The 11,409-nt window shown below is 41.2% G+C and overlaps 1 long non-coding RNA gene across 2 annotated transcripts; it reads left to right on the plus strand.

Annotated features, from left to right (window-relative positions):
* Positions 1-840: 840 nt before the first annotated feature.
* Positions 841-11,077, plus strand: LOC140697912 (uncharacterized). Of its 2 annotated transcripts, none has more exons than XR_012075291.1 (7): positions 841-1,171; positions 3,635-3,722; positions 4,360-4,499; positions 7,298-7,463; positions 8,203-8,290; positions 9,081-9,994; positions 10,807-11,077. It is a non-coding gene; the product is annotated as an uncharacterized lncRNA (long non-coding RNA). The 2 variants fall into 2 exon arrangements; XR_012075292.1 differs by lacking the exon at positions 841-1,171 and adding an exon at positions 1,608-1,726.
* Positions 11,078-11,409: the final 332 nt, after the last annotated feature.

The raw sequence follows: 11,409 nt of genomic DNA on the forward strand, positions 1-11,409 counted from the left end.
CCTCAGTGGGCCATCCACACAGGATAACCCCATGTTTCATGATGTAAAGGGGTAGCAAAGATGGTTTTTTTTTCTTTTCAGCTCTTTATCCTATCTTTTCTTTTGGGTTCATTACTACTCCAAAGCACTTCTGCCATCTTACTTCTGGCTCTGTTTGGATATATGGTTTTATGCCTGACATGCCTTCTGATAAGTGGACATCTCTGAAATCCCCTGATAATTTCACTTCTGCAATTTTGTGCTCTTGTTATATTTCCCTAGGGTTTGTGTCATAGACGAGGCATAGTAGAGTCTTTTCTTTTCTCTTTGTCTTATATTAATATCATATATCCTTTCCCTATCCTTCTTTCTTTCTTTTTCAAAAGGTGTTAACATTTTCTGAATATTTTAAAATTTAATTTCATAGGCTATTACCATGCTGCCCCACTTTGGATACTGACTTTCCTACATACTGTTCTGAGAGGGGTGGGTGAGTATAGCTCAGTGGTAGAGCACATGCTTACCATGCATAACGTCCTGGGTTCAATCCAAAAGAAAAAAAAGAAAAAAAGCCGTCTAGTGGTCAGTCTCTCCCATGAGCTCCAAGTTATCCCATTAATCTCCAAATTAAAAAAAAAAAACCTGAAAATTCATAAACACTATTCTGAACTGAGCTTTTGTTTGCAAGACAACTGTGCCAGTGATGACGTCAGGTTGTGGATGAGTTTGCAATGGGAAAGGATCATGTGGATTGAGAAACTTCTTAATTGGAGTCCTACAAAGAGTGTTCCAGAATGGCTGAATGAGCTCACTGGAACACGCAGTATTCTTGGCCACTTGGAAGGACTTCAAGGAGCCTCTGATTAAGGAGAAGAGACAATTATTTGTGAATTTCTTCTTCCTGGTTTATTTCACTGCCCATACCGGTTTCTGGCTGAAAAATTTGTGAGAGTCATCAGAATCAAGTTTCTGTGTGGTCATCAGAATCAAGTTTCTGTGTGACCATATTTCCGTTCGGACTCATTATGATGCGAGCAGCAGAAAAATCAGCTGAAATTGGCTTAAGGAAGATGTATTAGCTCAAGAAAGTCCAAAAAAATAGGTTTCGGGATTCACCCAACGTCTCCATCAAGGATTTGATCTCTTTCTTCTTCTCTCCGTTCTGCTGCACTTATGTTGGCCTCACTCTAAGGTTGATTCCCCTTGTGGTTGTATGAGAACTCTAGCAAAAATTGGACTACATACTTCTTGGTTCACCCATTGGAGAAAAAAGAAAAAAGTATTTGCATCTAAAAGTTCCAGGCAAAGGTTCTAAAATTTACCCTAGTTAGACTAGCTTAGGTTATGTGCCCAGCATCCTCCTCTGAACCAGCCTTTGTGGTCAAGAGGAATAAAATGTTCTCATTGGCTTTAACCAGTGAGGACCCTCCTGGATATTACACTTGACACAGTATTTTCCCAGAGCCGATGGTCTACTTGAACAAGGTGCAGATATCTGTATTTGTCAGTCCCCAAAAGAATCAGAAGTCACACACTAGATTAGGATAATCTGAGATGAGATGCATTTGTTTTTGTTTTATTCAAAAGACCAAATAACAAAGGGGTGGAGAAAACCAGAAGGCCTACGGCAGGAACTTGAAGAGAGTAACGACAGAGGAAGAGGGGACAGAGAGGCTACTGGGACCTGGAGGAAGGGTCTGGTGCAGGCTGGTGCTGATTAAGGAGCAGCAACCCGTCAGGAACACAGGTGACTTCGAAGGAGGCTGAGAGCAAGCGAAGGGCACTAATGCTCGGATATTCTTGTTTTCTCCTGGTCCTGCTGCGGTTCCCTTTGTCCAAACCAAACCAGCACTGAGGGCGCGGGAGCCCTGTTGATGTGGCCTGTACCGGTCTGCCTTCCGGGGCAGGGTGCACAGTGGAAAAAGACAGAGAATGGAGCTGAGAGGACAAATGGAACGTACTCCACATACTCTGTACAGTATCCGAATCAAAATTTGGGTTCTGTGAGGAAGGTGGGAGGGGATAGTGAATCCTGGAGAGACAGCCAGCCAGTGCTTCCTTTAGATCGGAAGTGTTTCACTCACTAATCTTACTCAAGACTCTTAAGATCCCTGGGGCAGCTCCTTGTATTCTCTAAAACCAAAGTCTCTCAGAAATACCCACAATATCACATCACATGTATATGAGTATTCTGCTACCCCAATGACTAGAAGCATGGACCAACTGTTTATCTTTATTAACCATATTTATTGTCATCATCTATATCAACAGCTACAGAAAGAATATTAGCTAATTGATGGGACATACTGCATGACTTCTAGGAAGGTTTCCTAGACAAAAATATTTTGCACATGAAAGATTATCATGTGGTTGAAGGAGAGCTCCTATCATCTGTCTTTCTTGAGCATAAAACAAGATAAAATGAATTTACTTTTAGCATGAAATATTTAGATTAAGAAGAGAAAGAATTTCTTGACAGTAGGATCTGTTACATTCCAAAGGTTTTACTCCCTCAATTTGAGCAGAGTTTTGTGATTTCTCTGCCTATGTTCTAAGATACATCTGGCAACCAACAGAGCCTACAATAGATATAAAAAATTTATTTTTCCTCTCCAGGTGCAGAAATGCAGTGTGCCCCAGGATGACTACCAGTGTGACAGCTGTTGTGGCTGTAGGGCCAGTGGATTATATTTACATCTTTGTCTAGAGCTGGCTTTAAGAAATTCAGATGGCCGAGGCATTGCACTGCAATGCAGAGCAGGGCCCTCAGATACCTCTCTGACCTTCAGGTGGCATGACAGGACACAAGCAGGGAATGGTGGGCTAGATCTAAGAGGGCAGGATTCAAAATCCAGGAAGATGAGCAGAGTTAGGGCTCATAACATTTATTCAATATTTACTGCATTGTTTTTTGTGCTGATTCGAGCAGTGAACAAATCAGAAAACATCCTTGCTTTCATGACATTATCTTCTAGAGGGGAAAGGAGGCAATAAACAATGTACACACAAATATACACTATATTGGACAATGATGGAAGCTATGGAGAAAAATATAAAACAGAGAAAAGATAAAATTTGTTCTCAGTAAATGGTTGAAATTTTAGTTAGCGTGGTCAGGAAAAACTGCATGAAAGTGTTACTTCTGAGAAAAGTCCTAAAGGAGGTAAATCCAGTAATGATAGGATATCTGGGAGAAGTATCCCAGGGACAGCAGAGAGCAAGTTCAAAGGCCCTGAGGTTGAAAGCCTGCTGTGGTATTTGAGGAACAGGAAGGAAGCTGGAGTAGCTGGAGAGCAGTGGGTGATGGGGAGAGCCATGGGAGATGAAGTCAGGAAATAGTGAGCCATAGTGGAGAACAGATCCTTTAGCCCTGGTTAGTCATTACAGGGTCTTTGTTGTTACTCTGGGTGATATGAGAATTCACTGGAGAGTCCTGAGTATAAGAATGACATGATGGAGGTGCAGTATAGCTCAGTGGTACAGTGCATGCTTAGCAAGCTTGAGGTCCTGGGTTCAATCCCCAGTACCTCTGTTTAAATAAATAAACTAATAAATAAACCTAATCCACCCCCCCAAAAATAAAATAAATAAAATTTTTTTAAAAGAATGGCTCTAAAAGAAATAAAAGAATGACATGATGTAACTTGTATTTTAGGACAACCCTGGCTGTTATGTTGAGAATAGCCTGAATTATCAAAGGCAAAAACCGAAACACCAACTAGGAGGCCATTGCAATAGAGCAGGTGAGAGATGATTATGTTCTGGACCAGGGGGTGACAATATGGGTGATGAGAAGTCATTTGATCCTGAATGTATTTTGCAGTGAGAGATTTTAAGATTTATTGACAGACTGGATGTGGCACGTGAGAGAAGTCATTAGGATGTAAAGACCAGCAGAGTGTTTCCAAAAGATTCCGTGAAAACACGTGACTCTAACAGATCTGAAATTGGAAGTGGGCTCCTCTCCTGCAGCAATTAACAAGTGAAATTCTGGTCCAACTGGGATGGATAGAATAACACAGTGTCTTAACTCAGGATAAGATCCAGAGCAAATCAAGGTGATGCAAGAATGGCTGAGAAAAAGTGAGTGGCAGTTCTTACCAGGCGATCAGCGCAGATTTAGGCAGGGAGGCTTCAGGGATGGCTGGATGGCTAGGAACATGCATCATGACGGTTTTGATCCTGGTGGACCTTGAGTGTTGGGCAGTAATTTGATCATTGTTGAACAAGGAAGCAACTCCCTGGTTCTGAAAGCGACCTAGTTGCAGTGAATCGAGGCACTGACCCGTGGTTAGGCTGGCGCTGGAGTGACAGCATAGCTAATTAGATGCTTAGTTACTGAGCTATTGTCCTAATCCTCTTCGTGTTGTTTTTGCTAAGCCTGCCCTGATCTCACAGACGGAGGCTGAACTAAATCTAACTGGAGAGTAAAGCAGGTTACTTTAAGCCAAGGAAGCCAAGGAAGTGAAGACCCCAAGGTTCCTCTCACTCAAAGACTCAAGTGCTAACAGGACCTGAAGGTCAGTAATAACCCACAGAAGGCATCTTTGTCCTTCTGGGGCTTCCACATGATCCAGAGACTGTCTAGTGCTGCATTCAGTCCGGTCACCATGTATACCTGGGAGGTGGCTCCCTGGGACGTCTTTGGACAGTGTTCCTGCCACTCCTAACTGCTACCGAGGTTGGAGGAAAGAAGTACATTCCCAGGCAGAGAAGCAGGCTGTGAAAGCCACAGAAGTAGAACATTATCTGGCCTGTGTAGAAATGGTGAGGAGTCATATTTTGTAGAAACATAGTGATGGTGAAAGGTAAATCCAGGAAGAACACTGTTAAGGCCAGGGTGAAAAATCTCTACGGGGGCACGGGTGTGGGTCGTAAGGCTTTGTGAGGAGGAGACACCCGAGCCTTCCGCGCGCAAGGGTGTGCTATTCCGCTAGGGATGCCATCACAGAACACCAGGTGCTGGGTAGCTTAAACAACAGGAATGTATTTTCTCCTCGCTCTGGAGGCTGGAAATCCAAGATTTCTGCTGAAACCTCTTCCCATGTCTTGCAGACGGCTGCCTTCTCCCTGTGTCCTCACATGCCCAACTCATCCTTCGTGTTTCTCCTCTTCTTATAAGGACACCAATCATATTGGGTTAGGGACCCACCCTAATGACCTCATTTAACCTTCTTTGCCTCTTTAAAGGTCCTAGCTCCAAACAGAGTCACATTGTTTAGGGCTTTGGCTCATGGATTTTGGGGAGACACAATTCAGTCCATATAAGAGGGTTATGAAATCAGAGGCAAGACTACTGTTGTAAGCTTCTAAGTGGGAGGAAACTGGGGTCTGAACTAAGATGATCATAGTGGAAAAGAAAAAAAGATGAATAGGCAAGATGTTTCATAAGTAAAAGCTACAATGACTGAGCAATTCACTGAATACAGAGGCCAAGAGAGGAATCAATGATAAATCATAAGCATTGAGCCTGAGTGACAAGGAGAATGATATTGTCCTTAAACAAAAATAGGGCCTCTTTATGCGTGTATTTGCCTCTTTCACCTTGTCCTTCATTTATTTTCTCTAGAAACCACCTCCACTCCATTATCTTCCTCTACTTCCCATCTCCTCCAATTTATTACAGAACAGAAATTCCCACATTCTCTACGAGGTTAGTCTTCCTTACGACAATGCCAGGAAACAAATCGTTTGTATCACTTCTCCTGCACCCTTTCTCTCCCTCGTCCTACATTTTCAGGCATTGCAATTGTTTATTGTGATTGCTTGACTTGTTTACTAGTTCATCTCTTTTTCTTGGTTAACCTTCTCCCCTCCCATCTCCGCTATCATTCCTTATAAGATCCTATTGCCCTTAAGAATCATTATGCCCAAGTAATTGCTTGATAATGTCCATGTAAAGAGATAATTTTAAAGGAGGGAAACAATACAAATAAAGAAGAGTTCCTTGGGGCAGGGTAGAGCTCAGTGGCAGAGAGCATGCTTAGCAAGCACAAGGTCCTGGGTTCAATCCCCAGAACTTCCATTGAAAAAGAAAAAGAAAATATTCCTTTACAAACTATGAAATGTGCTTTTGGAACTAAATTTTCCAAAATGATATTGACTAAAATATGAATAGGTTAATAAAAACCCTTGAGGGAACCTAGAAAGGATATTATAAGACTCAAAGCTTAGATAAATTTGTGGACAGTTGTTTGAAAACAGATTTTAACAGAAATTGTATTATTTGAGGGTATTATTCTAAGTTTTAGGGATTTATTATAGCAGTGGTTTCCAAATATTTTATCTGAATAATCTGGGGATCTTGCCAGAAATACATTTTTAGACCCCAACCTCCTACATTTTGATTTTTCTAGGCCTGAGATAAGACATGGGAATCTGTACTTTAAATAAACCAGCCAGGTTCAGAACCAGTTTCAGAGAGGACAAATATACCTCCAGTGGCTGATGTAAGAGCTGATACTGTCAGTGCTGGTTTTGATCTGACAAGTTTAGAAACTATTGTAATTTCTTCAAATAAAGAATGTCTGATGCAATATTCTGTTGACTTTGCAATTTGAAGTTGACAAAATGGAACAATATATAGGAAAGACATTGTCATGTAACAGAGTTAAAAACGAGACCCCTGCCCCCAAACAAAAAACAACAAAAATGAAAAACCGTGGCATATGATTAAAAATACCTTCTCATTATATTTAGAAAATTCTGATCCTAGTAGACATACAAAAGTATTTATTTATTTACATACTGTCTGTCAGGTGCTGAAGATAAAAAATAATAAATAAGTTTCAACTTCTAAGACAATCTAACCACTTCTACCCTTATTATTTAAGAATTTATAATTAGAAATTAATATTGATAATACATTTTACAAATAACTTAAACTTCTTTGTTGCATAAAATATGTATCAGCCTATTAGCACTTAGCAAATTAAAAAGTGAACGTTCACATGAATATTGTTGGGCTTACTTAAAGAAAATTTGCAGTGTCAACATTCATAAAGAGTAAGCCAAATAATTACTATGTTACTGCACGGGATTCAGTCAGGATATCTGATTCCCCTGAATGTGCAGGTAACCACCCAAATCACCTTTTAATCTGAAGATAGGTTTCTCTCCTGCATAATGTCCTTTGTTATTTAAAGCAAAACAAAAAGAAAACTCAAATACTCGCAAGTATTACCTCCTTTTATTTTTCCCTCCCCAGAGTCATCTAGTTGAAACACTTACATCTATGTTTAATATGTATTAATTTGTATTAACTTACGTATCTTTAAATAACATGCTTATATGCTAACTCTTGATTTTGGTCCATTAGGCATTGTCTGTATATTTCCCACCGCGGAAGACAAGCATTTACGTCTGTTCTAATACTCGTCTCCGCCTCTCACACATCCACACACTTCCTGTTCTCCACGTTCCTGATAGATTTTAATCATTATTCTAGTTTGATAACTATCCAGTATTCACAGCACCGGGACCAGGTGAGTGAAATTCACAGTTGGACCACAGAGTATGCTGTGACTGCTCATTGTTCCCTGAACAATTACCTGGTTTCTCTGAAGTTAACAACTTCCTTGTTAATTTGTTAGTGTATTTTTAATGAAATTTTTACAATCACAACTCCCAGATTTCCTTGCCAATAGTCTAAATATCGTCTCAATATGGACAAATCAATCTGGTCTCGGATACAGCTATTGCATCTTGGGGGAGAGATGGCAATTCAGTCACATTCCCCTGAAGCCTAGAATGTTAGCCAGACTCGTGTTTTTCATAAAAAGGAACCTGGGGAATCAAAGCAGGGAAAGAAACCTTAGGAAACACACTGCTAAAGCCATGAGACTGAAGTGACTTCTCCCAGCTTGGCACCCCAGCTGGATAGATTTTTCCCTGGTGGGGTGATCCAAAGCCCCACTCCTGAATGATCTGAGCTCTTGGTCTTATCTTTAATGCATTGCTGTAGTGCTCAGTTTGGGACTACGAGGCAAGGGAATATACAAGATGTCCCACGAACTCCCTAGGTTCCAATCATAATTCTTTATGTTTTATTGAATAATAGCAAGCCCACTGCCCCAGAACTGGGACAGTCACAGTGCTCAGTGGAGAACCCTTCTTTGCTCCTGTTTCAGAAGCATGAGGAGCCCTTAGTGGCCAGTAGACAGGATCAATTTCACTTCATTGAAACCTTAACCATGTTTCCTGATGGACTCATTCCTCTTCTAGGTCATAGGACCACAGTGTCTGGGGTTGTGAGGACTTTCAGCAAAAATTCTTCCAGTGGTGATTAGATGCATAGAACACCCAGATCAAGGTATGTAACCCCGACTGTGCCATGACCTGCTGTGTTAAATTCCTGGAGCCGCAGTAACAAAGCACTCACAAACTGGGTGGCTTAGAACAACAGAAATTTATTCTCCCTCAGTCTGGAGGCTGGAAGGTGCTGCCAGGGCCATGTCCCCTCTGAAAGCTCTAGGGAAGAATCACTGTCATGCCTTTCTCTTAGCTTCTGGGGCTGCTGACAATCCTTGGAGCTCCTTGGCTTGCAGACACATCACTCCAGTTTCTGCCTCAGTTGTCACATGGTGTTCTCCCAGTGTGTCTGTCTTTGTGTCTCTCCTCTTTTTATAAGGACATCAGTTATATTGGGTTAAGGGCCCACCATGCTCCAGAATAACTTCATCTTAACTAATTATATCTACTATGGCCCTATTTCTAAATAAGATCATACTCTGAGGTTCCAGAAAGGACACGGATCTTGGGGGGACTCTGTTCCACCTTGCATACCTCTGGTTCCATGGTCAGGTGTTTGGTTTCTATCAAGACCAAGAAAACTCTTTTCCAATGAAGAATGGTTGTTGATAAAAGAGCTCATGACCTTACACTCAAACCCAAAGGGTCTGCACTATCATCCTCCTGACTGGCGTTTTTTTTTTTTTTTTTTTACTTGAGAAGAATTTTGCAAAAAGTCTGCTCTGTACCTTTATTGATGATGCCAAGCAGTATGTGACAGGGATGACAAATATCTCCACAAATGTATGTCCCCTCCCCATTCCCACCGCAGTGCCAGACATCACTAATTGATCTGCATCTTTCCTCCTAAGCTTTTAAATCCTCGGCACAGCCCTGGAGACAGTGACCATCAGCAGATCAGAGTTCAGATGTGAACTCAAACCTGTTTGCCATTTTTGATATAAGACTGGGCTTCTGGCTGTATCTCGGGAGAAACCACACAGAATCTGTGTCTGCCCAGATGCTTCTGTTACCTGCAGCATCATAAGGCTTGAGGGTCAGGCCACTGCCACAGCTTGGACCTGCTGGAGAGCCTTTCTGTCCTCTGAACCCCACTCAAAACAAGCAGATTTCCAGGCTGCGGTAAAGGGGCTGGAGCAGTTTGACCACGTGTGTTGTGCATCACCTTGAAAATCCAAGAAGACTCAGTATTACACTCCCTGCTCCATGGTGGCCTGTGCAAGGTACAACAACATGTCTCTCACTCTGGAAGAGACATTCTGACATGCTTCATTATCTCTGGACCTCTGGAAACTTAACCAGTGAGGCAGGTTCTTGAACTTCTGGAACATTTATCTGTCATCTCGGGGTAATTAACATATATTACTCAGGAATTTAGGATGCTTACCACCTCCTGCTCACCAAAGTCCAATTAGAACGATGTCACCAGTGTAATGGATCGATGTGGTGTTCTGTGGAACATTGAAATGATTGATGCTGCCCTAGACTGTATTATGATAGCAGGAGAATGGATATAATCCATTAAAAGTGTACTTTGGCCTCTGTCATATAAATGCAAATTGCTTCTACTTTCCCTTGAAAACAAGAACAATTGCCAGGCCAGCAACTTCAGACTAAGCACCGAGGGCTGTTTTTTATTTGCTCCAGCAGAGATACCACGTCTGGAAAGGCAGCTGTAATTGGTTTCACTACTTGATTAAAGTTGCTATAATCTACTGTTATTCTCTCTAGCCCATCTGGCTTTTGCTCAGCTAAAACAGATATGGTAAGTGTGGATGTGGTAGGAAGCACTAGCCTTGCCCCCTCAAGCCTCTGAGGCCACGATCTCGACAATTCCCCAGGTATGTGGCGGGGCATCTTGTGTACTGTCTTGGAGGAGAGTGGAGGGTAAGGGGGGGGCAACTCAATTCCAGGGGTTTCCAGTTTGCCTTTTCTTCCAGAATGGCCCTAACTCCTTATATCAGGGAGCTAATTTAGAGATCAATCAGGTACTAGTTATATCTGTTTCCAATGCACATTTTGGAACTAGGAAAATAACTATGGTATAATATTTGTGGATTTAAGTATGTTATTAAAAAAGTTTATTTTTTTTTTGACTGAAGTATAGTTAGTTTACAATGTTGTGTCAGTTTCTGGTGTACAGCATAATGTTTCAGTCATACATATACTTACATATATTTGTTTTCATATTCTTTTTCCTATTTTCCTATTTGTTCTCTTGGTTTCTTATTTTTCTGTTCATCATTTGTCATAGTCCTCAAATGATTGCTTTTGAGGGGATATTTTCCCAGAATTTTACCTTAAAATTAGCGTAAGAGGTGGGCTGCAGTGAGTTTACATTTCCATAACAGAACTGGAAACAGTATGATTACATTTGAAGAGAAGAATATGGCTACTTTTACTTCTATTTATTTGAATTTACTGCAGTACTTACCCTACATAATATAGAACCTTCTATCCACATGTAATAATGGTTGAATGGTGACCCATCCCCTGCAAAAGAAGCCAAAAAACCCCAAATATGTCACTTGGATCCTCTGAATGTGACCTTATTTGGAAAACAAAATGTTTTTACAGATGTGAAAGTTTAGGATTTGAAGATGAGATCATCCTGGATTATTATCTAGGTGGACCCTAAATCCAACAAGCATCTTTGTAAGAACAGGGGAAGACAGAGGTACAGAGAAGAAGGTGACTGTAGATGGAGGTGGAGATTGGAGTAACGTGTCTGCAAGCCAAAGGACACAAAATACCACTGGCAGCCACAGGAGCTGGTAGAAGGGCATGGAATGGATTCTCACTCAGAAACTTCAGAAGGAACCAGCCTTGTTGACACCCTGATTTTGGACTTCTGGCCCCCAGAACTGTGAGAGAGTAAATTAGTTCTGTTTATGCTTGTATATTTAATAAACTTACATTATTCGATTTATTAGCTATCATTTGACGGCTGACACAGATCGCTCATCAAATTTGCCAAGATTTATGAATTCAAATTATAATTGAAAACATTTTAATGGATTCCTGACAGTATTTGTGGAGGGGGAAATCATGAAAGAGTCACGGAATTTTGCTGGTTAGAGGTAGTGTTGGCAGGCCTTCAGGATATGGAATATTACTCTAAGTGAGCCAAGGGTATACACAGCATTAATAAAAATAAGGACATCTGGATTACAAACTGGA

This window comes from Vicugna pacos, chromosome 8 (assembly GCF_048564905.1).
Source record: "Vicugna pacos chromosome 8, VicPac4, whole genome shotgun sequence".
Classification (NCBI taxonomy): domain Eukaryota; kingdom Metazoa; phylum Chordata; class Mammalia; order Artiodactyla; family Camelidae; genus Vicugna; species Vicugna pacos.